The following is a 23683-nucleotide window of genomic DNA, read 5'->3' as shown; positions in this document are numbered from 1 at the left end:
CAATTAAATTTGTCAAAGATACGAGAGCATTATCAATATCACTTTTGGTATCAAGAGGAATATGAACATCAAAATTCCTATCGACATACGTTTTATATAAATCCCAATCAGCTCTATGATAATTAAAAGTAGAGCTGATTGGATTATAAATGGCTTCTTGTGAGATTTCAAATGTCACAGGAAAATGATCAGAGTCAAAGTCAGCATGAGTTACCAATTGGCCACACAGCTGACTTGAATCCGTTAAAACTAAATCAATTGTAGAAGGATTTCGACTGGAAGAAAAACAAGTTGGTCCATTGGGATATTGAATAGTATAATATCCCGCAGAACAATCTTCAAATAAAATTTTACCATTGGAATTGCTTTGAGCATTATTCCATGAACGGTGTTTGGCATTGAAGTCACCAATTACGAAGAATTTTGATTTGTTGCGAGTCAGAATTTGAAGATCAGCTTTCAACAAATTCTTTTGCTGCCCATTGCATTGAAAAGGCAAGTAGGCTGCAATGAAGGAAAATTGTTCAAAATTTGTTTCAACAGAAACTCCCAAGGTTTCAAAAACTTTGGTTTCAAACGAAGAAAATAATTTATGTTTGATACGTCTATTAATGACAATGGCGACCCCACCACAGGCGCTGTCAAGACGATCATTTCTGTAGATAAAATAGTTTGGATCTCTTTTAATGGAGAGTCCTGGTTTTAAATACGTTTCAGTTATAATGGCAATATGCACATTATGAACTGAAAGGAAGTTGAATAATTCATCTTCCTTACCCTTTAGAGAGCGGGCATTCCAATTTAGAACTTTCACACAATTATTTGGATCCATTGAAACGGAGTCCGATAACAATTTTTTGTGTGTACTTTATACCAACCTGAACAGCTTCAGGAATGGTATTTGCTTTGAACATTGCATCAATCATGTGATGCAATTGTTCAGTTAAAAAATCAAAATCAGAAGCAGTCATGCTACCTGAATCGGCAACATGACCGTTATTTTCCGTTGGGACATGGGTATAAACCTCATTTTGAGAAGAGAAATTTTGTCTACCAGCAGAGATGTTTGCATACGTAGGTACATTCGAAAAATTGGAATTTACTGAAGTGCTTGCTACCCGTTGACGAGCGGCAAAATTTGTTTGTGAATTGTGGTGGGTATGAATTGCTCGACCGGTAGCCGGTTTCGAAATTTGAGCGTTTGAAAAATTTCTACCCGTCGAATCTGGGATCCGATTGGAATTTCCCGTCATCAATTTTGCACGGGAATTCAAAACTTTTTTGCGTGAAGGGCATTCCCAGAAATTGGATTTATGATTGCCCCCACAGTTTGCGCACTTAAATTTATTGGAATCTTCTCTCACAGGACATGCGTCCTTGGCGTGAGAGGTTCCACCACAAATCATGCATTTAGCATCCATGTGACAATGTTTGGTTCCATGACCCCACTTTTGGCACTTACGGCACTGGGTAGGGTTTTGGAAATTTCCCCCAGGCCTGCGGAAATGTTCCCATGTAACACGGACATGAGACATAATACAGGCCTTTTCCAAACTTTTCATATTATTTAGTTCACTTTTGTTAAAATGAACTAAATAAAATTCTTGAGAAATGCCCCTCTGGGAAGTACCAGAATGGGATTTCTTTTTCATCTTAATTACTTGGACTGGTGAAAATCCAAGTAATTGAGAAATTTCAATTTTAATCTCATCCAGTGATTTGTCATCACTGGGAAGACCTTTCAAGACGACTTTGAACAATCGCTCAGTTTTGTCGTCGTATGTGAAGAATTTATGGCGCTTCTCAGTTAAATAGTGAAGAAGACGTTTGCGATCGTCAAAGGATCCCGGCAAAACGCGGCAGTCACCCTTCCTAGCAATCTGAAATGAAACCTTGATCCCCTGAAGGTTACTCAAGATTGCATTCCGAAAGCCAGAAAACTCGGCAACAGATACCACAATTGGCGGAATCCTTTGTTTCTTCGCATGAATCGAATCACCTGGGCTAAAGGTAGATTCGATTTGCTCAATTTCATCATTAATCAAATCGAACTGATTGCTCAGTTCGATAGGAGAAGAAACAATGTCAACATTAGATTTAGAAGGAATATCTGAAGTCTCCAGCTTCCTTCTATTTTTTCCGCGCTTGGGCAGGACGGTCTTGAAACCTTGTTTCTTTGAAGGAAGTGGAGAATTCAGAGACTCCCCCTTCCTCTTGCTTTTGTTAATACTCATTGCTGAGCGTGGAGACGTGACCTTCTAAGAGGTTTTTTCCCAGAACGGTGTCCCTGCAGGATTACCACCGCTTGTCGGAATTTTACTTCCGCAAACGGGTCCAACGTAAAACGAAGGCACGGGTCCTTGCAAAGATCGTAACGGGATCAGTGGGTACAAATAGCGCTAAGAAGCACCGTTGAAATTAAAATAGCTTCGGGTAGTATTAAAAACTTCCTTCCGCAAAGAGAGAAAGAACCGCACAGCACGAAAGCACGATGCGGTCTGACTTCCTTCTTCCTTCTTCCATCTTCCATCTTCCTTCTTCCATCTTCCATCTTCCATCTTCCATCTTCCTTCTTCCTTCGTCCATCTTCCTTCTTCCTTAATCCTTCTTCTTTTTCCCTTCTTCCTTCTTCTTTTTTCCTTCTTCCTTCTTCTTTCTTCCTTCTTCTTTTACCTTCTTGCTTTTCCCTTTTCCCTTCTTTCTTCTTTTTTCTTCCTTCTTTCTTTTTCCTTCTTCCTTCTTTCTTCTTCCTCCTTCCTGCTTTCTTCTTCCTTCTTCCTTCTTCCTTCTTTCTTCTTCTTTCTTCTTCTTTCTTCCTTCTTCCTTCTTCTTTCTCACTGCTAACTTCTCGCTTCATAAGGAAACGTATTTCAACAAATGGCATTCGGCCAAACGACATTCGGCCAAACGGCATTCGGCCAAATGACCCTAAACCTGGAATTTCATAGCAAAATGTTTACATTGTGCTGTTATAATGCAAAAATGACTGGAGGGTCCACTATTGGTTGGGGGTCCACTATTGGGCACTTTACCGTAGTCGAGTATCACCCCCGATTGTTTTAGAGATCTCATGGAGATGATGTCACAGCTACCTCCTGCATTGATTCCCGGTTGTTGACGACTATCATCTACGTTTTATGATGCACCAGCTGTCGCTTCTTGCTGCGCAACCATTCCTCGACGAAACTGATCAAATGGGCTCTCCTTACACGGCCATCGTTACGTCATCAATGAATTCAACTAGCTTGACTCCTGGGGAGCTTCAACCTCAGCACAAGATCGTACATAACGTTCTACAGTAGTGGGTCCAGTATTGTACCCAGCAGGACACCTGCCGTGATAGGGGTGGAGATCAGTAGGTACGCGATTTTGGAAATTGCTTTACAGAATCTTGTACAGATCTACCGATGCTCCTAGCCGAAGCAACCAGCTCATGATCTCCGCCCAGCAGGCACTGTTGAACGCATTCCGTAAGTCTAGTGCTATTACTGTGCAGTAACGGATATTGCGCCGCTTGCTTTCAATGGCGTCATCTGCAGTGCCAACCACCGATTTAATGGCGCCCTCTCCGGAGACCGAATTGCTCGCTCGACAATCCTTCCACATCCTTCACGAACGGCGATACCTGTTCAGGATTAACTTCTTCAGACTTGCCAGGATTCGGTAACAGGACTAATCCCTTGGCGATAATGTATCTAGAAGGTGGGATTGGGTCATTGCCTCACGAGCAGTCTGAAGGTCGGATAAGCAACCTGTGTTCATTAAATTATAATATTCTTCTCCTTAACTGCATCAAAGTAATTTTTCAGACATAATAAGTTGTTGTAAAGGTGGCCCATTCTCACACCCGATTTTAATCCCAACTTCGAGCAATAAAAAAGATTAATTTGTTGGGCAAGTTGTATCTCAAATACTAGAGGAAGTGTTCGCGAGACACTCTTCTATTCTGCACAATGCAATGAGACGAATATTCAAACATATTCAATACCGCTGAAGAAAATTGCGAACCGATGTTGTCTTTGCTATTTTATAATTCAATTTACTTTTGTTTCCGTTACAATCCTAGAAACCAAAACGCTTAGTATGGCATCATACAATAAGTCAGATAATAACGACCACCAAATGTAAAAGCACGTTTCGCTAAAAAAATAGACCTGTCTTGTCGAACATTTACCAACTTTTATGTTTTTTCGATACAAGGCAATACAATATATTTTCGTGTATGTTTTCGATGTTACATTTTAAGATTTTCCTCAACATTTATTAAAAACTTACCTTTTTTAATAAGATTAAATCACAGTAAGATAATCTGTTCTGAACTTGACAAATACGTTCTTATTATTGGAAAACAGGATTGAAGCCATACATAATGTGGCTCCTGCAGCCATGTTGGCTTTAAAAGTCTTAGCGAAGAAAATAAAAAAAAATTCACGGGAAAGGCCAATTCTAGTGAACCGTCTTGAATTCGCTCTCCGCTTTATTAGCTCGGAAATGGTGAAGGACATTTCACTGCAAACCGTAGAGCCTCCGCGGCACCGCATGTTAAGTTATGATTTTACGATGTCTACAGTAATGCAGCTTCCGCTTTTTGTTATTCCTACTCACCACGCTGCCTCTGTCTCTTGATGCTAATCAAATTTCTGTTGAGTTTTGTTTCCGCCCGTGATTTAGATTCTATCTCAAAAATGTATTTCACAGAAAAGATCCCGATAAGGCATTTTCTTTGTTGAAGAGCGTGCTTTTAAAGGAAAGTTTCAATCCATCAGCAAGGAGAATCAGAAGTCAGCGAAAATCATGAAAATTGGTGAAAACATTTTGGCACACAATAAAGCATGATGCCATGGTTAAAAGAGGGCTTGGTGATTGAGCTAAATGGTTGCTCAGACGATTGGCGAATAATTTAACGGATAGATGGTTTCCTACAGCAAACACCGTAGAAAGGGGTTATAGTGCGTTAAGCTTCATTTCTCAATAATCAAATACCTCAAAAGATTCCAGGTACGCAATTTGGCAAAGTCAAGTGTTCGGAATTTCTCGCAACGTGCACCAAAGCTTTTCTCAGAAAGTTATTATCTACTTATTGGGAGCGTATCATCAAGTGAGATCGCATCAATGACACGTGTTGATTAGCCTTCTGATATCCGAAAAAGTTTTTGTCTGTGCACTGGGGAATCGCAGGTGAAGAACTCGTGAATAATGGCGTTAGACACATGAGAAAATAACAGTTACAAAGAAGAGAAGCGTTTATCGTGCTATTTTTTACACCTTCTGAACAAGGGTATCGTGAATTAATTCTAAGGGACTCATCTTGAAAGCTTGAGCAATTTTCTTATTTTTATTTAGTTTATTTTTATTTACTACATTGCAAGGACCTAGTACTCTATGAATATTATGTCGCATATATCTTGACGTTTCAATTTCGTCTCATGTATGTTCGACTATAAACAAGCTAAAAGGCTCAGTGTTCCTTTCAATTCTTGTTAACTCGATAATATGACAACGGAAGAGTCAATCAATGCCAAGTTCGTTACTCTAGAACGAGCCTAACAAAGTTTGTATGGTAATACTTGTATGCAGATGAATGGTATTAGGCGGATTAGGTCCGATCCGATTTCCAGTGCCGAACACAGCCTTACTCGCAATAGTACGGGGTATAATTGTGTTGTAAGTACTGCGCATTGCTGTTCTCTTTTTTAATTATTTTGTATTCGATTTAGCTGTCCCAGAAAAAAATTTCACATCACATTAAATCTATTCGTAATAAATATGCACCAGCTCTTGATTCGTTTACTTAATTTACGCACTCCAGAAGGGATTACTGCACGTACATATTTACTGAAATTTCATTCTATGGCATCTTAGAGGGAAGCCAAAAGGGTGAACACGATATTATTGGAAAACTTGTAGGAACTGAACGTAAACAATTATATTTTGCACAATTTCTATGGTACGTATCCCGTGAATAGTGATATTGGGTAATCATACACTTGGAAAGATTGAGAAACTTATGCAAATTTGACCAATTCACCTTAAAATTCACATATTCTTCTAAGCAAAATTCTGTGTCTTACGGTATTGAAAACGAATAGTATGAACAGAAAAAATGGCCGCTTTTTGTTGATTGGAATCAGGGTATTTCACGTTACCCGATAACATTCTGCCTGTTCTAGTGAAAAGGGCAAAAGTCAACAGGAAATAGAATAGAAAGTATTTTCTATTTCAATGAATACGAGATATACGTTAGTCTGTGTTGCAATAATGCCTTGTTCGCCCTCTGTATTGGAACAAAGTTTAGGGACGACTGGCGGAAAAGTGTGAAAATTACTTTCCAAATGATGAAGGTTAGGAAAAACGAAATCCTTCCCCCCTGGTAAAATCGATGTATTATCAGAATGCAAACAATAGGAGGGTACAGCCAATATCGGCAAATTGATCGGGATGGAGGGGTTTTCATGCTTTTAAGGTTTGGGATGACACATGTACGTCAGCATCGTGAAGTGTAATCAAAAATGATACGCATCATTGGAATTGGGCTACTTCTAAATTATGTATGTAAGTGGGGCCAGTGGGTTCGTGTGATGGGGGTTTTTCGCCTTACAATTAGACATACATGAAAGCCTTAAATAACCAGGCATTTGGAAATTTGATTTATTTATTATGATTGTGGTTTATAATGAATGTTATTTATTTTAAATTTTGCTTGCAGAGCAATGCAAATTATGTTCAATTTTGAGAACTCCTATTTATACGATGCATCGCATTGATTCAATTTATACTCTAACAAAATCGATGGAAAAGGTAGAAGGGTTGGAATCATTTGTGAAACTTTTTAATATAATACAGTCACAGTCAAGCTATTAAGCCAGTATGACGTTCGAGTGACTATGTGATTGGGAAGGCATCACTTTATGGTTTTTTTTATCATGGCGTTATTCCTTGTTGAGATGGTACGAATACGATTATGGACATTTTCGCTAATACCACCTGGCATTGTAACACCTTCGTCAGCAGTCTTAGTCTATGCGATGCGATGTAGTCTGCCAACAAAAGGGGTATTTAGGAGAATCCGTTATTTACAACACAGGAAAAAAACAAATTGATGGGAAATAATCGTTTTCATCTTCGCTCAAAGGGTTACTATCTTTAGTGTCAATGTATTTCACCGTAATCGGATCCAGAGACGGTAGAGAAAATTTCTGAGATCATGATGAATCATTTGCTTAAGAAAACTGTGAAGGTTGTTGTGTTCGAGAAAATACGTAGGCCACACTTTTTAGAAAGTGTTCTCAAAGAGAAAAGGCACATCGAAAGTGTTCTCAAAGAGAAAAGGCACAATCGTTGTGAGCAAAAAAAACCTGGTGAACTTGTTTCAATGGCTCAATGCGTTCTCCATCATTATTGCACTGCTTAGAAGATACAGTGTCGCTACAACATAATTGCCACACATTTGCATGCTTTATAATCTGTATGGGACAGGTATGTTCAATAAGCAGGAAAGGATAGGCAGGAAAATAAAATATCCCTATAGAAATTAGAAACGTATCGTAAGAAATTAGAGAAATCACGATTGACTTTTCCAAAGGACCTAAGTTCCATTTTTCATGAATTAATTTGAGTACTGCAATCAAAAGCTTTCATTTTGGCCTATTTTTTGCAATATTCAAATTAATTATCGAAAAAAATGTTACTTAGATGCTTTTGAAAAGTTAAGTGAGAATTGCTAATGAAGAACTCAATATACAATATCTCTAAACAACACAAACTTTCCTCAAACAATTTCTAAAATCCAAAAAGATATTACCTTATCCTCCCTTGATACCTATCAGACATCAAAAAATGATTTAAAAAAATCATAACTTTTTCAATTTTTGACCGATTTTGCTGATTTAGCCATCAAACGAACCGGTTAGGTTCCTAGTTTTTATATCTGGGAGGAAAAATGATGGTTTCGGAATAATCCCGGGGTCTAGTAAGGTACCTTTTTTCCCGTTACACGGTAGATCACTTTGACGTAGTGTGTTGCGGTGTAAGATCTACCAAACAGAGCCCTAGCCTAATCCATTTTTCTAGTTAGGGCAATAAGTTGTGGTAATTAAGAATTCATCGTATTTAGTCCTCGCTAACAACAGCAGTCTCAGAAATAAAACATAATTAATGTTACCTTGCAGACAGTTGAAAGACTCGAATTCCTCTTGTTTGAGGCTAAACTGTTAAAAAACCTCGGTACCCGGTCCTAGGCTGAACTGACTGCTGGAAAAATCGTGTTAGGGGTTTAAATACGTACTAACTCTTCTTTAACTGGTGAACAATGGTAGTGAGATGAACACACGGAAGTTCTTATTACTGAACAAATTCTCTTGCTTGAAATGGTCTTGTAGACAGAGCTAAATCCCGGGTTTTCATTGTTTCACTGGTGATATTCTAGAAGCAAGACAAGGATGTGGCTAGGGCTCCGATGCATGGCCAAAAACAGTATTACTGTTCTGTTTTCTCAAGACAGGATTGATTTCCTATTGATAAGGGGCGCGCCTTCAATGGGATTGCTCTCTATGAAGGGTCTAAATAGCGGGACCTTGTCATGGTGGTCTTGAGAAAACAAAACAACAACTGTATCGAAACCGATACTGCATTGCTTCTCAATAGCACTGGAGTAATTCGACATGCACTTAAACACTAAGGATAGGGGAGACTGGGTAGACTTGATCCCTTTTTCTGATTCCGATGTATCACAGCCAAAAATAAATAAACATACGCAATTTCCACACAGACTCTCTAAGAAATATAGTATTTAACTTTACTGATGTATGACAGTCCTTAAATTATTGTTGTTTTTGATACACAATCGATTTTTTGGAGTGCTGTCAAAAATCGACTTTTAAAATATTCGGGGGAAATTGATCCCTCTCCAAGAACTTGCTTTGATAAAATTAGAAAGGTGCCCTCAGATTTTTTAAATATTTTTTCATCAAAATACGCGGAATTTTAGAATTGCTGTGCGTATACGTGAACGATTTTTGTTATTGAATTCGACAGCACATGCAATTTTAAAATTTGGGGAGACTTGATCCTCTTTTTATGATATCTACGCAAAACATAATTTTTCCTGACAACCCTTCATCAAATCTGTCAAATCTACAAAAAATTAGAAGCCTGAGAATAGATTTATATTTTTTTGAATTTTTTCGCCAAATTTTTGTATGGGGACTAATGGGGGATAAAGTGTCCCCATATTGAGGCAATAGCTTCAAATCAAAATATCCTAAAACTTTGATGGAATGTTAACATTTTCATCACTGCAGATCATTAAGCATATTTATGGCTTTGTGCTGTGAAAAAACGGAACCATTTAGTCATTGTTATGAAAAGTTGTTCAAATTTTGCTTGGCCAATAAAAAAAATCTTTAGGAAGGTCAAAACATACAAACCGCCCTGCAGAATAAATAAGGTTGTCAATCCAAAAAATAACTCACCACATAAAGGTCATTTTCCTAGAGGATCTATACTAAAAAATACGCTAGAACAAAACTACTTTAGTCCTCGATAAAACAGGGGGTGATCAAGTCTCCCCATGGATCAAGTCTACCCACCTTCCCCTACGGGTAACGCTACAATAGATCTAATAATTGGTCGCAGTGGCACGCCCGAACAGGAAAAATAAAAAAAGGTACCTTTTTTTGGATGAACATATTCTGCAAGCCTTGAAACTCATCCTGGGTCGTATCAAACTTCATGATTTCACAAATCATGATCATCAGAGTTATTTTTAGGCTTGGGTGGGTTTGGACATGCTCCGGTCCCGAAACCCATCTTGCAATGTATCAAACTTTATGATTTTGCTAAACACGATCAATAGAGTATCTTTGGAGCCACTTGGATGGATATGGACATGCTCCGTGACATGCCGGGAGTCTGGGGAAGTGTTCATTTTTCGACGGGTCACGAAACCCGTCTTGTGACGTATTAAACTTCATGATTATGCAAAACATTATCAATAAAGTATGTTTGGAGACACTTGGAACTTGGATATGTATGGACACGCTTCGCCGCATGTCGGGAATTTGGATCCCCCGGGGAAGTGGCCATTTTTAGATTTTTTGCTAATATTTTTATATTTGTTTATATGGGCCGACTAACATCAAACTTCATGATTTCATAAATCATGATCAATAAAGTATTTTTGGAGATAGTTGGATGGGTATGCTCCGTGGCATTTCGCGAACCTGGTTCCTTCGGGAAAGTGGCCATTTTTCGACTGGTCCCGAAAACCGTCTTGCGACGTATCAATAATTATGAACTACATTATTCTCCGAATACACGCCCCGTTGCCGCCTGCCATACATGTATCAAGAAAGAGGTACTTGTATATTAAAGTGGCTCAAAAACACTTTTTCAAAAGTTTTGATGGGCCGCCCTCTTATTCGGTTATATTTGATGCCCTGATGCTCTGGACAAAATTTCAGCAAAATCAATCAACGTTTGGGCGGTGCTAAACTCGTTGGAAGTTTATATGGGAAAATGTATGCAGAAACATCGAAACATCGAAATTTGATTTGCAGTTGGACGGCACAAATTACGATGAAGAACAATGATACTCATTTATTTCTGGTAGAATTAAATACAGAATGTTATGTTGAAAACCGCGAGAAGATTAGAGTTTATTAGGCAAAGATATACGCATTATAATGGAGTGTTGTATGGGTGAATTTATTTCTTTTCATAGGTAAAAGAAACGAAATTTGCTCAAACCCCACTTCAGAGAAATGCTAATAACTTCGTCAGAATAACATTAATCTTTCCGCGGTTTTCAACATAACATTCTATATTAAATTCTACTGAATGGATATTATAGTTCTTCATCGTAAATTGTGTCGTCTAACTGCAAATCACTGTTTTTGGATGTTTCTGCATACGTTTTTGCATATAAACTTCCAACGAGTTTAGCACTGCCTAAAGGTTGACCGATTTGGCTGAAATTTTGTCCCGAGCATCAGGACATCAAATAGAATAAGAGGGCGGCCCATAAAAAAAATGAAAAAAAATTCAATGCTAATTTGAGCCATCTTATTGTATATGTATTTTGTCCTAAATGCTACAAGAAAAACCCTGATCAATCCACCTAGCGGTGGTGGTGCCTTTCTCGTGCAAAACAACTAACAAATATGAGTGAGTGTTTTTAGCGTGTTTTGCGCATAAAAAATAGTATTTTGGTCATAACTTTTGATCCCATTGTCCAATTTGGTCAATTCTCAATAGCAAACAATGGGATAGGATTCTCAGTCGAATGGAACTTGTTGCGAGTAATTCGGCCAATGCTAAGTTCTACAAAATTTTGTACACATATACACAGACACACAGTTTTATTGTGTGACGCTTGCATAGATGCGCCAGAAGTGGATGTTTTATTGCTAAGTGAAAAAAAAAACGTTGTGAGCTTTGCCGACGTGCAAAGGACACGAAAACTTCAATGTATTGTACTAACAGTGGAACATTCATATGTGCAAACCACAATCTACATGTGGTTTACTATGATATTTGCATCGATTGTCAAATCTAATCTAGGAGATCAACTCTTAACTTGGGACTCGTTCATATAAAAACAAGAAAAGAGTATTATGAACAGAAAAATAGCCAAAACTATGTTTGAACGAACAAATTTGTTCTACTATAGAGATGGTCGGGTTTCACATTTTGTAAACCCGAACCCGATTAAGAAATTCCTTTCAAACCCGGACCCGACCCGAACCCGGAATGAAAAATCTTATCAAACCCGAACCCGACCCGTACCTGACAATTTTTGCAGTCTTAAACCCGAGCCTGCCCCGAACTAATTTTTGGCGGAAAGCTCAAACTAGATATTTTATATTTCTCTTTACACCTAAAAGGGTATAGGCCAAGCAACGAACAAGCCTCAAAATTACCAGAAACGAATAAAAAAATACTCAATACTTTAGCTTGAGCTTGATTGACTGCTCGTATTTGCTACTCCATTATGACCAGATCAGCTGTTCTTGCACAGGGAACCAACAGATGTTTGCTTGGGACTAGCACACATCTTCAATGTACAAGTACTGGTGATCTCATTTGTTAGGTCATACTGGCGCCTGCCACGTCAGAATGCAAGTCAATGTAGGGAAGGGGGAGGAAATGATGATGCAATCACTCGCCCACTGCAAACCGAATATACCTCTGCACTTGCTACGAGTTCATACGGAATTTGTTGGAATTTCTGGCTTAGGTTGGAGAGGCAGAGGTCCGTCTTGGTTAACGAGCTGCCAATGTGATAGATAGGAGAAGGTAACTGATGGAATTTCTAATTGGATGTAGGAAACGAGCTCTATAGTTCATTTCCAATTCTAGCAGATTACTGTTAGAATACTCAAGTTGAAGGTATAGGAATAGTAATGGAAACGGTATGGAAGTCCATTTCCAGTTCTAGCGATTGCTATAACATGAGAAATAAAGAGAAAGATACAAAGTAGGAAAATGAAACGGACCTGGGATTGAACCCACGACCTCCTGCGTATGAGGCAGAAGCAGTAGCCATATGACTACCAAGCCCGCTTTAAAAAAATACTCAATACTTTATTTCTTAAACTCGTACCCGACCCAGACCCGACATTTTATCATCTCACAAACCCGTACCCAACCCGAACCCGACATTGTTCTAATTTTCCAAGCCCGAACCCGACCCGGAGGAAGATCGCCAGCAGGAGTGACCGTGAAGAGACGGAGCAACTGTACCGCGCTAATAACGCACGTAAGTTCTATGCGCAGTTGAACCGTTCACGTAAAGGCAACTTGCCACAACCCGATATGTGTATAAACATAAACGGGAACCTTTTTACGAACGAGCGTGAGGTGATCCAAAGATGGCGGCATCACTACGAAGAGCACCTGAATGGCGATGTGGCAGACAACGGTGGCGGTATGGTAATGAACCTGGGAGCACGCGTGCAGGGCATACGACTTTCGGCTCTGAATCTCCTGGAAATTCTGCCGGCTGAAAATCAACCAAACCTCTGGAGTTGACCAACTACCAGGAGAGCTATTTAAACACTGACTAGAGCGCTGTACTGGGTAATTACCAAGGTTTGGAAGGATAAGGTTCTGCCGCAGGAGTGGATGGAAGGTGTCGTGTGTCCCATCTACAAAAAGGGCGATAATGTGATTGCGACGGATTGCAGCAACTACCGCGCAATCACATTGCTGAACGCCGCCTACAAGGTACTTTTTCAAATTTTATGCCGCCGACTAACATCGATCGCAAAAGAGTTCGTGGGGCAGTACCAGGCGGGATTTATGAGTGAACGCTCTACCACAGACCAGGTGTTCGCCGTACGTCAGGTATTGCAGAAATGTCGCGAACATAAAGTGCCCACACATAATCTATTTATCGACTTCAAAGCCCCATATAATACAATCGATCGGGAACAGCTATGGCAGCTAATGCACGAGAACGGATTTCCGGATAAATTGATGCGGTTAATCAAGGCGACGATGGATCGGGAGATGTGCCTAGTTCGAGTTTCAGGGGCATTCTCGAGTCTCTTTGAAACGCGCAGAGTGTTACGGCAAGGTGATGTCTTTCGTGTCTGCTATTCAACATCGCTTTGAAGGGAGTAATACGAATGATAGGTATTGACACGAGTGCTTATTTGGTTTAGCCGACGACATTGGTATTATGGCACGGAACTTTGAGAGGATGGAGGAAGCCTACATCAGACTGAAGCGAAGCTAAACGGATTGGACTAGTCATCAACACGTCGAAGACGAGGTTCATGATAGGAAGAGGGGTTGGAAATGGCCGATTCTTGCAATATTAAATTAATGCATTATACCTTCTGCAAGATAAACTCCTTTAGAAAACCTCCAATTGTAAGGATATTTTGTCCTATTTTACACATGGTCCTCAATGGTAATTGTACTAGAATGAAGCGAAATCTGCAATCCTTCTTATGCACCCAATCACATCGTTCTATGGTGACGAGATTACGTTTTCATCTGTCGAATTAGCGGCTGCCTTATCAGTTACGAAACCACAATGGATTGATAATAAATGGGAAATCTGAAGAATTTGTCTCAAATGCAACAGCTTACTTGGCAAACGATCAAATAGTTGTATGGGAGAAAAAGGGTGTCGTGCCATTAGGCCGAATGGTCATTAGGCCGAACGGTCATCAGGCCGAATGGCCATTAGGCCGAATGAGAAGTAATAAACAAAACTTGAGAAATGAGAAGTTTTTCCTTCTTTTTTTTTCTTGCTTCTTCCTTCTTTCATATTTCTTATTGCTTCTCCCTTCCTTGTTCTTCGCTGTTCCTTCTTTCTTCTTTGCTTTGCTTTGCTTCTTTGCTTTTTTTCTCTTCCTTCTTCTTTATTTTTCCTTCTTCCTTCTGTCTGCTTCTTTCTTCTTCCATCTTTTCAGATTGTCTTCCCTATTTTTTTCTTCTTCTTTCTTGCTTCTTCCTTCTTGTTTCTTCATTCTTCCTTCTATCTTCTTTTTCCTTCCTTCTCCTGCTCCCTCTTTCATTATTCCTTCTTCCTGCTTTCTTCTTTTTTCTTCCTTTCTTCCTTTTTCCTTTTTCCTTATTCCATCTTCCTTCTTTTTTTCTTTTTTTCTTTATCGAGGCTTCTTTATTCTTCCTTTTTTCCTTCTTCCTTCCTCCTTCCTTCCTCCTTACTCCTTTTTCCTTCTTCCTTATTCATTCATCCTTCTTTATTTTTCCTTCTTCCTTCTTCCTTCTTCCATCTTCCTTCTTGCTGATTCAGCATAATGGCCATTCGACCTAATGGCCGTTCAGCCTAATTTTTTTTTAAAGTTTTATTATAGTGATTTTTCTAAAATTATAGAGTTCATCACTTATAGACGTTCGGCCTAATGACCATTCGGCCTAATGGCCCTCGGCCTAATTACCATCGGCCTAATGATTACCCAGCATCAAGAAAAAGATAGGAAACGGACTACCATGGGAATGTTCTTGACGCGAGAAGTTTGTAGACATGTTCTAGAGAAAATAATTGATTCATGGAATAAAGATTCAATATATAGAACACCTCTACTTCAGTCCCTCCCATTCCAGCTACGTTCATGTTTCTTCAAATAATCATATTTTGTATGAATATAATAATAATATATTCATTTGAATTTATGAATTTGATATACAAGCCTATAATCAAATTTCAATATACAAAACAACCCCTTTTTCAACTTCTAAGGAACGATTTAAATATGACGTCCACTACTTTTTATGTTTTCTAGACCCCCATTTCACCCTTTGTCACGCATATACCTAATATATGTACTGTCACAAAATCTTAGATTCCCTCCCTAAAACCTGTAACATCATTATTTAACGACCCCAATTCCTTATTTTTCACTTTTCACAGTGAGAAGAGAGATTCAGCCGAACGATCTATTTTGCCGATTAACTTGTTCGGCCAAATGACGTATTCGGTCAAATGACCAATTCGGCCAAAAAACTTATTCATCCAAATAACCTATTCGGCCAAATAACCTAATGGCTAAATGACCTATTCGGTCGGCCAAAGGGCCTATAGGGTCGGCTAAATGATCTATTCGGCTATATGACCCTTTCGGCTATATGACATTCGACCTAATGGCCTGTGCGTTCAAATGGTATACATATTCGGCCAAACGACTTTCGACCTAGCTGAAGATAGATGATAATTGCTTAAAAAATGTACTTGACGCAAAACAAAAACAAAAAACTCAATTCACCGAGTAGTGATACTGCCTTTCTCGCATTTAGCCAAGACACCAACCTTATATGGTGCTAATATGGGTCGATGTACCATTTTCTTTATAACTTTTAAGTTCAACGGTCGATCGTTATGAAATTCAATAGTGATCAACTAGAGTTTGTCGCCCGTCGAATGCAACTTGCTGAGAGGAAATCGGGTAAAGATTACTATACGAAAAGTTGGCTAATGTTTTTCGGTTCTCGTGTGCACACACACACACACATACACACGGACAGACAGACATTTGTTCAGCTTGATGAGCTGAGTCGATTGGTATATAGCACTATGGGTCTACGAGGCTTCTATAAAAAGCTCGTTTTCGGAGTGAAATGATAGCCTTTCGGTACAACTTTGTTGTACGAGAAAGGCAAAAAGGTTGCATTACATAAAAAAAATATTTTTTAACAATTTAGATCACTTTGAATATTGGTATTAAAAATATACGGAAAAACTAAAAATGCGTATATTTCCAATTTTGCAGATTAATTACTATGATTCATGCATTGCTGAGTTATCAATTGACTAAATATTGGAGAAGAAAATAATATATTTAAATAACTGTTTTTGACTATTCGTATACGAAGGGCACAAAAACCGCTAGCAGTATTAATCAGGTTTTTTTTTATTTGATTTTTCATTACATTGAGACAATTTACTATTGATTTTTTATTGTTAGCTAAAGCACTGACAACACGAAGCAGAATTCGCGCTATGTCCATGGTGAATTCCGACCATACGCATAAGCAAACTCCTACTATTTTGCCAAATTCCAACGAACTTTATGATATCATATAACAACCTTCTCGGTTACCCTAATTTATGGCTGCATTGTAGCCGGTGTCTGCACGAATAGTCTGACGTTTATTCAAGGTTAGAAGAATAAAATGCCACAGTAATTAATCAAAATGCATGGTCGGGGTTCTGCGAAACCGCACCAAGCTCCCTTTTGAATGACTTTGGCAGTTAGGATTTTTCCTCTGGTTTAATTGAACCATGTCACATGTGAGCATTACAATTTTTGCTGAATGACTAAACTTAAGATGATCGTTGCAATAGAAGATTGCAAAGATTTTTGTCAAAAGTTGGAAATTACTTTATTGAACATTTGTTGCAGTGTCTCAATATTAGAAATTCTATGAAGCTCATTAATACTATACCAGGGAGGCAACTTAAGAATCATTTTCAAAATTTTATCTTGAATCCTCTGAAGTGCCTTCTTTCTTGTGTTGCAGCAACTAGTCCATATTGGCACAGCATACAACATGGCTGGTCTAAAAATTTGTTTGTAAATCAAAAGTTTGTTCTTAAGACAAAGTTTTGATTTTCTGTATATAAGTGGATGTAGACATTTATTATTATATTTGTTACATTTGGCATGGATGCCTTCCATGTGAATTTTGAAATTAAATTTTTCTAGCGGAGTCGAAAATATTTCGCTTTGCTTGACCAATTAATTGGAACCTCATTCATAGTGACAAGTCTACTAGAAGGTTTCAAATAAGAAGCTCTCGGCTTATGTGCGAAAATTATAAGCTGAATTTTGGAATCATTCGGGGAAATTTTCCATTTTTGCAAACTTTTTTGACAAATGACACGAAGGCTTCGCCCATTGGCTGAAAGGCCCGTGTTATCTTGTAACGAGCATGTCCGTTCGTTAAATGTATTCGTATTATTATCTTCAGTATAAATTATCCGTATTATTAGATTAGTTTGAACCAGTCTAGTACTGGAAAGTTCACCCACTGCATGAATCTGGTTTCATATTCACGAGTAGCGTCCCACAAGTAATCATTTAAATGAGTTCCTACCCTAGCCAACTCGCACATGCTGTAACCGCCCAAAAAGGGAAAAGTGATAGCAGCAGATATGAAATTTGCGCGCTTGCTGCTGTGCATTGACCCCGGAGGAATGCATTCAGGGATATTGAACTTATCCTGAATGGGTCCGCTCTCTCAGATTTAGCGAGCTGGGTGATGTAAGCCTTTCGGCGTAGACTAATCCTCCCTTTAACCTTGATCGTTTCATGAGCGTGGGAATTATCCAACCTTCGGATTTCCTCTCAGGATTTCCCGAAGGTTATGATTGCGAAAGCAATTAATAATGCGCACCTTGATCTGAGGAAAAATTGACTTTGATCGATCACTTCGTTCTGGCTAGTGGAAGAGGCAGGAGTGATCGAATTTTAAGTGTCGCGCCGTGATGTGTGTTTAAAGGTGAACAAAATATTAGCATGCTTTAATTTAATTAATTTTACTAAAGTCTTTCCCTTATTAGTTGAGTCAGCTAAGGAAAAGTGCCAAGTTCCGTATAGCTACTAGTTTCGTGCGTGTGTTTTAGTATTGTGCAGGTAATTTGTCGGTCAATATTGTGTACATTATGTGTGTGTGCTAATCATGTCGTCGAACGACACCACGTGTTTAATCAGGTTTGTGGCATACTGCGAAACCCCACACATCGCACCCCAAAGCCAACGATCGCTTCTGACCCCACCGTCAGCTACGAGGGTTTCCCGGAAGTACGTCGACCGGAAGAGGGCTTGCGTACGTTTCATCGCGCCCTAGGCAGAGGTTGCAGTCATCCGCGTTCATCATCGAATTGCGCCAACCACATACAGTTCATCACCGCGACGACCGTACCCGTTCATCGCCGCTGCGTGAAGCCCACAGACCGGAGGGAATATCATCTGCGTCAACGTCAGCGACGCGAGCTTCGATCAACGGTGCTCATCGAATGAACGACCGTTTGATTTTCGAATTCCCTCCACCAAAAGCGTACGCAAAGCAAACCGTAAGTAATCATGCATGATTAGATAAGTCCATGCGCATGGCTCAGTTCCCGCCGCTACCGAAGAACTAACAGTAAGTAGCGTGCCAATCGAAACTTTCACGTGGCTGTCCTTAGTCCCCGCGCTTGCGCTGATAGCCACGCTTCTGAGCACACACACCTAAACCGACCCGGAATGAACACACGCCCCGAATGAAGACAGAGGTTAGATAGAGAAAGAGAGAGTAAGGAAAGCAAACAGTAGGCCTAGGCAGAGAGGAGAATGGAAACATGAAGAGAAATATATGTATGTGAAAATGAATCTGTTCTGAACATTTGTAGTGATATGTTGTTTTGTTAATGCTGGTAGCATAAATGCAGGCGAACCGTCGTTCGTAAAAGTCTATCCCGAATGCAATGCAAGAATAAAGTTGGTTAAAGTTTAGCATGTTAATCGGTCGTTAATTTATTTTTATTATTTATTATATTTTGCTGGGGCGGTTCCCCGAAACAACCACGATAACTCCCTATTCTTTTATAGCAGGATTCGCAGGTTCTTTCAGGTCATCCAGTGATGATAAAAGGGCGTAAGTATTGTTTCGCAATCGCCTAATTCCTGCGCTAGTAAATCGATTTCCCTTCCCCTTTTCCCCTTCATTGTCTTCACCCCCAGTCTTACGTCACCCGATTCGTTCCCTCTCTGAAAACGGGAGTAATTAGACCCATCCCCTGGGGTCTCAGCGGCCGGGCAGCCCTATATCTGGAAGGTGGTCTCCGAAAGGAGTGGCGCTTAAACCACCTATCTTATTTCCCCGGGAAACGTGCGGGTTGGCGGGTTATAACTGGCGCCCAACAAAACAAGGCTTTTGAAGTCCTTTTTCACATAATTTCTTCTAAATAAAACACTCTTGTGTAGGAACTTTTAGTTTAAATTTGTGTTTGTATATTTTCTGTTTGAACATAAATTGAACGTTTTTTCATTTTTGTATTTATTTTGTTTCATTGGTCATATTGCTACTCGTTTCTCCTATTTATTTATTAAATTATTTATTTATATATTAAACTATTTATTTATTTATTAGATTATTTATTTATTTTCCTTTTTACAAAATTATTTATTTATTTATTTATTTATTCAGATATTTATTTTCTAATCTAGTCATAGAGCTAGCATTTTCGAGTACCATTTTTTGGTTAATACATGCAATTTGAATACTCATTTATTATTTACACATAATTACGATTTACATTTGATTGAGAACTCTCTGCTCAAAATGTTTCGTTTGTTCCCACGTGCAGAGGATCTTAATCTAGAAGAGTTAGATTATGAACTTCTTATACGCAATCAACCACAAGACGTTTTCTCACTCGATTTGACTGGAAAGCAGAGACATTTAAGAAGCTTATTTAAAGAAGATTTAAAAGAGGGTAGATCTTACCGATCACCTCTATCAATTTCGGCGGAGGTTCAACACATTCAAGGGCGAATTGATACTCTCGAAAAGGCTCTTGAGAAGAAAGTGGAGTCAAAGTATGAATCGAGGGTTCTACATTACTGGTATCGAACGAAATGGAGTAGGGCTACAGGTGAAGAAGAAAAGAAGATGCGAAGAGAGCTAGGTCAAAGGATTGAGACGATCATGAAACACTACCAGTTTGGACCACCACAGACCCCAGTTATCAATCAGATAAATAATATAATTACGAGTACAGAAGGGGCTGTAGGCGGTCATAAGTCGAATTCAGTAACACCCGAACGAGGAAGCGATAAAGGGAAAAATCCTTTGGAAGAAAAAGTAACCGGAACCACACCAAAAAAGCCAACTGCGAGTGTTGAGGACCCATCAGTTATCACCGTCAGTCGAGCAGAATGGAATGAGATGCAGACAATGTTGAGAGAACTGACTACTAAACTTTCGGTAGCTAATTCTTTAAAACCGATGGACAGAGTTACAAATGATGGTCCACCCAGGACTTCAAGTCAATGGCACGACGAGGACTTGAACCAACGACCATTTGATATGCAGAGAAATCAACCAGTCAATAATCGTTGGCCACTGACATTACGACCAAACCCTTCGGAACGGCAGACACAGGTACACTATCCCATGGCGAACACGTACCGCGACAACAAAGATGACACCAGTAGCGATGAAGACAGACACGTTCCTACCAGACAGCATCATGAGCTACCTAGACCATTTCAGGGATCACTGGGAACCTACCGAACACGCGAAGGAGACCAGAGGAACAGGTATTCAGCGAGCAGTGACTTCTCGGAGTATGAGAACTCAGGTTATCGTCCAACCACAGGGCATCCACAGGAGACACGAACGAGAGTCCACTATAGACATTCATTTCAAAATCGCATTGAAAAATGGAAGATCCGTTTCTCTGGAGACCACAGGTCGGTCTCCGTCGAAAATTTCCTCTATAAGGTCAAAAAGTTAGCAGAACGTGAAGGAATTCCTATGGAAATCCTTCTACGGGACATACACATGCTGCTTGAAGGGCCAGCGTCAGACTGGTTCTTCACCTTTGTCGACGAGCTACAGACTTGGCAAAATTTTGAAACGTCCATCACCTACCGATTCGGTAACCCGAATATGGATCAGGGCATTCGATCTAAAATTCACGAACGGAAACAGTTGCGAGGGGAAACCTTCATAGCATTTGTCTCCGAAATCGAAAAGCTTGATCGGCTGTTGTCTCGGCCATTATCTAAGCGCAGAAAATTTGAGGTAGTATGGGATAACATGCGCCAACACTACCGGACTAAAATTTCTTTGTTCGAAGTGACAGATCTTCAGCATTTAATCCGGCTGAACCATCGAATCGATGCAGCTGACCCACAAATTCAGCAACAGACACCTGAAGTACCAATGCGTAGACCGGTTCACCAAATCGAGGCACAGTACAGCGACTATGAAAGCGATCAGTCAGCGTCTATCAACGCGATAGGAAGCAGAGGTAATAGGAATTTTAGACAGGGTAATGAGCATGCTTTGACTAGGAACCAACAGACCAATTCAAACACGTTAAATTGCTGGAATTGCCAGGAGCAAGGCCACGGCTGGAGGCAGTGCCAGAAACCCAAAATCATTTTTTGCTATGGGTGCGGAAACATAGGCAGAACCATACGCAGTTGTGAGCGATGCTCGCCGCCAGCGGAAGGTGTCCTCCAACGCCGACAGGGAAACGAATAAAGGGGTGTGACGTCGGGAATTCGCTCATCCCTTCGGAAGCCGACGTTCCCAAAAACTCAAAACCAAACAAGACATATAACCCCTTCTCTCATATTTATCACATTAGAATCAATCATACGAAATGTCCACATATCAGGGTCAGAATCTTTGATTCTGAATTAGATGCTCTACTCGACTCAGGGGCGGGGATCAGCATCTTAAACTCCCTTGACATTGTCCACAGATACAATCTTTCAATTCAGCCAGCAACAATCCGAGTCACTACGGCTGACGGTTCTGCATACGGCTGTTTGGGTTATGTAAACATACCCTTTTCATACAGAGGCCTTACAAAAGTCGTCCCGACATTGGTGGTCCCTGAAATATCTCGCCATCTAATCCTGGGTGCGGACTTTTGGGAGTCCTTTGGGATTAAACCCATGATTGACGTAGGGAAAGGACTCGAGGAGATAGAAACGGTTGAATACCGCGATAACTCTCCGCTCTGTTTCACAATAGAGCCTTCAGGAGATCTTCCATCGCTGGATACGGCAGAGGAAGACGATACATTAGAAATACCAGTATATGAGGGGCCAACAGAATCAACACCTAATACGGACGCGATAGAAACCGAACACGACCTTTCCGAACTACAAAGACAGCAACTGTCGAACGTAGTAAAAAGGTTCGAACTAACATGTGTAGGTAAGCTAGGAAGAACTAACCTGATAGAGCATGAGATAATTCTCAAGGAAGGGGCAAAGCCTAAAAATGCTCCAATGTATAAATGCTCCCCCTACATTCAGCAGGCCATCGATGAAGAAGTGGAACGATTCAAAAAGTTAGACGCGATAGAAGCATGCTACAGCGAATATACCAACCCTCTTGTACCAGTTCTGAAGAAGAACGGCAAAGTAAGGGTATGTTTAGATTCGAGGAAAATCAATAAAATGACCGTGAAAGACACGTACCCAATGCGCAATATGCAAGACATATTTCGTCGATTGGGGAAGGCAAAGTACTTCACGGTCATTGATTTAAAAGACGCCTACTTCCAGATTCCCTTGAAGCAGGAGAGTCGAAACTTCACAGCGTTTCGGACGGCAAAGGGCGTTTACCGCTTCAAAGTGCTGCCTTTCGGTCTTATGAACGCTCCATTCACCATGTCCAGATTGATGGATAAGGCGATAGGCTTCGACCTTGAGCCATACGTATTTGTATATCTGGACGATATAGTGATAGCTTCAAACACCTTCGAGGAACATTTACGACTGTTGAAAATTGTAGCGGAACGATTGCGGAAAGCAGGTCTGTCAATCTCACTCGAGAAGTCGAGATTTTGCCGGAAGCAAGTCGTATATCTAGGCTATCTTTTAAACCAAAGTGGCGTGGCCATTGACACTTCACGCATACAGCCAATACTCGATTACGCCCAACCTAAAACGCAAGAGGACATCAGGCGACTGCTGGGCCTCGCGGGGTTTTACCAACGTTTTATTAAAAATTATAGCCAGATTACTGCCCCGATCACTGATCTGCTAACAAAAGAAAATAAAAAGTTCAAGTGGACAAAAGAGTCGGAGAGTGCCTTCAGAAGCCTCAAATCTGTCCTCACGTCAGCTCCGATTCTAGGCAACCCAGATTTTTCTCGGATGTTTACAATCGAGTCAGACGCCTCCGACAGAGCCGTAGGAGCAGCACTTGTTCAGGAACAAGAAGGGGACTAGGGTCATAAGTTATTTTAGTAAAAACTTAACCGAACGCAGCGTCGCTACTCTGCCGTGAAAAAGAATGTTTAGGTGTTCTCTCGGCCATACAACATTTCCGGCATTATGTAGAGGGAACGAAGTTCCGTGTGGTCACTGATGCCCGGAGCTTATTGTGGCTCTTTAATGTGGGAACTGAGACCGGAAATGCGAAATTGCTTCGATGGGCACTTCGTATTCAAGCTTACGATTTTGACCTAGAATACCGA

At 40.0% G+C, this 23683-nt stretch overlaps 1 protein-coding gene and 1 long non-coding RNA gene across 2 annotated transcripts in view; one reads left to right on the top strand and one right to left on the bottom strand.

Annotated features, from left to right (window-relative positions):
• LOC134219863 (neuropeptide SIFamide receptor-like) overlaps positions 1–23683 on the bottom strand; it is a 110841-nt gene that overhangs the window by 75812 nt on the left and 11346 nt on the right. The window lies entirely within an intron of this gene.
• On the top strand, positions 17849–18709 carry LOC134225863 (uncharacterized). Its single transcript, XR_009983341.1, has 3 exons — positions 17849–17973; positions 18035–18107; positions 18186–18709. It is a non-coding gene; the product is annotated as an uncharacterized LOC134225863 (long non-coding RNA).

Source organism: Armigeres subalbatus, chromosome 3, assembly GCF_024139115.2.
Source record: "Armigeres subalbatus isolate Guangzhou_Male chromosome 3, GZ_Asu_2, whole genome shotgun sequence".
NCBI classification, from domain to species: Eukaryota; Metazoa; Arthropoda; class Insecta; order Diptera; family Culicidae; genus Armigeres; species Armigeres subalbatus.
This window is presented reverse-complemented; position numbering and strand designations above follow the sequence as displayed.